The 2,995-nt window shown below is 31.3% G+C and overlaps 1 long non-coding RNA gene across 1 annotated transcript; it reads left to right on the top strand.

Moving 5' to 3' along the window:
• Positions 1 to 917: 917 nt before the first annotated feature.
• On the top strand, positions 918 to 1,654 carry LOC105770910 (uncharacterized). Its single transcript, XR_001126342.2, has 2 exons — positions 918 to 1,055; positions 1,361 to 1,654. It is a non-coding gene; the product is annotated as an uncharacterized LOC105770910 (long non-coding RNA).
• The last annotated feature ends 1,341 nt before the right edge of the window (positions 1,655 to 2,995 follow it).

Consider the following 2,995-nt stretch of genomic DNA (forward strand, 5'->3'; position numbering starts at 1 on the left):
TACACATGGAGTGAAAAACTTGATATAAATAATAGTATACATATATAATAATACATGTAAAAAGCTGAAATAAATAAAACATAATAAAGTAGGCCTTTTAAAAGAAATAAATTATATATGAAAATAAGTGAAAAAATATGAAATCTATAATATATCATATATGTACATATAATGAAAATAATTTAATACAAATTGTGTATACATATATATGGAATAGTATTATATAAGGACATTATGGTATAAATCTTTTGAAGCATATAAATATATATAGGTGAATTTAAAAATATATTATAAAATAAAAAACATGGCAAATATATATTATATTGGATTAATATAAAAATACATTATAAACTTAAATAACAATATATGATAATAGTAAAAGGTTAGATAAATTAATATATATAAAATAATAATACTAATAATAATAATAAAAATAATGATAGTAATAATAGTAATAAATAATAATGATAAATTAATATTAAAGTAATTAATTTAATAGCAAAAATAACAAAACAGATTACTAATTTGGAATTAAAACAGAAATTTAGGGGCAAATTTAAAATAAATAAAAAGACAAGGACCACATCGAACGCGCGAATAACAAAGAGGGACCAAAAGGTAAATTAATCCATGCCCACTAAAACGACGTCGTTCGATTATGGACCTAATTGAAATTAAAACAAATCAAGGAGTACAAATTAAAAATATATAAAAAAACTGCATTATAATAATAATAAACACGGAGGGACCTAATATGAAAATAGACCATAGCGACCAAACGCGCGGATCCTTCCCTCGGGTCGGGTCACTGCACGGATCTCGGCCCAATACGACGCCGTTTTGAAACTACTGAAATTGCATCAAACGACGTCGTTTCATACGCCATATATAAGTCAAGATAAACCCTAAATATTAGCAGACACTCCATTTCTTTTAAAAAAAAATCTAACCAACCCTAAAATCTACCCTCTGTGCGCTGCATTTGATTCGACCATTGCCCGCCCCATTCCGATTTGAAACAGAAGGGATGAAGGCTCCGGCGGCGCAATATGTAGGTAAGAACTTCCCCTTTTTTTATCTTTTAATCAGCAAATAAAAACAAATCAAAGGAAAAAGAAAAAAGAAGTAGAAATCGGAAACCACCTTAAAAATATGCTGCTATTTGATTCTTTTTTTTTCTTTCGAATCCGTAATCCCTTTTTACAGTATCACAAATGGCTTTATATAGCCGAATAATAAAAATTACAGAAATTATTTTACATCTTTTTTCTTTTTTTTTTCTATTATTTGCTTCTTTTTTGCTGTTATTCTATTTTTACTTGCTTTGCTTGCTGCTGCCGCTTGTTTGTTCTGTTGCAAGAGCCAACTGGAGGAGGCGCATGCACGCGGTGGCGCAACACGCGCGGGGGAGGGCTTGGCTGCTGCATCGCTGGGAGCTGGATGCTGCTAGGGTTTTGGTTCTGTTTTTAGTTTAGGTTGGGCTTATTGGGCTGGGGGATTTTAGGCTAGTAGGGTAGATTAAATTTAGGTTTTGGGTTAGTGTAATGGGTTTATTTATTTTGGGCTTTAAATTTTTTTTATTTTATTTTGTAATCTGAACTTTGGACTTTTAATATTAATATTTGGTGTCAAAGAATCACCCACTTCTCCATCACTCTTTCTAAGCATTTTGTTTAATTTGCTAGTAACAATTTTAAATCATCAAAAACCCTAGCTCCGCAACCACTACTTCAGTCTTGTGAACGTCTTTTTTCAATCCAGAAAGTGTCAATAGTTCCCTCTCCATCATTCTTAGCCAATTTGGTCCATTTTTATGTATTTTTAAAATTGAAGGTTAAATTTTTATAAATAGGCATAATATGTAAAAGTTGATGGTACATTTTTTAATGTGCATCATATCCTTTGGTCAAAATATTCAACGACACTTAACAGAAATGAAAAAAAAACCTAATTTTGAAAATTCTAAAAGTTAAGTGATAAAAAAATTAAAACATAAATGGATGATCTATATTGCAATTTATCCAAAAATAAAAATAAAATGTTCCTGAAGCGGGAACATTACAAGATCTTACTGAAGTTTCAGAGCTGAGTCTTGTAGTACAGAGAGTCACCCCTAAGACAGGGCCCAAACTAAGCCTAAACCCTCCAAAATGAAAATCACCAAAGATATTTGGCTGGGGAGAAGAGGGTAGGGGCCATTGATTTCTCCAAAGCCTTTCCCATCATTTTCACCTGCAAAAGACCTATAGATTTACGCTATTCACTTAGGAGGGACCACTTAAGTTTTTTTTTTCCTTAAAAATAGAATTACATAAATATGATATTACTATTCCAATATTACATCTAAATAGCATCATAAAACCCAGCTCAAAGAAAAAACAAAGGTTTTTTTTTATAAAAATGACCCAAAACTTTTTATTATTTATGAAAATGACACATTTTGAAAATCATGTACATAAATGACTCGTTTTGAACAATAAACTACAGTGCCGCCGTTGCCATTGGCAGCACCACTCATGATAATTAGCCAATGATTGGCCCATGGCATTAAAAAATAATTTATTTAGGTGTCGTCGTTGACATTGGCGGTACCGGTATAAGTATGCGTACACTCACCCATTTAAAATACTCGTGTACCCTGAAAAAATTTAATCATTGGTGGCACCAATATTATTTTTTGAAATAGTGTTTTTGGTGGTGCCGTTGACATTGGCAACACTCGTAAAAAAATTTAAATTTTTTTGTGGGGCCGTTGACATTGACGACACCTATTAAAAATATATTTTTTTTCTTTTTTTTAGCGAATACAGATATTTTAAATGGATGAGTATATGTGTACTTATACTGATGCTACCAATGTCAACGACGGCATCCAAAGAAATCATTTTTTATTCCAAGGGGCTAATCATTGGGTGATTATAATGGGTGATGCCACCAATGGCAACAACAAAATCGAGATTTATTGTTCAAAATGGGTCATTTACGTACATCATTT

Source organism: Gossypium raimondii, chromosome 7 (genome assembly GCF_025698545.1).
Source record: "Gossypium raimondii isolate GPD5lz chromosome 7, ASM2569854v1, whole genome shotgun sequence".
Classification (NCBI taxonomy): domain Eukaryota; kingdom Viridiplantae; phylum Streptophyta; class Magnoliopsida; order Malvales; family Malvaceae; genus Gossypium; species Gossypium raimondii.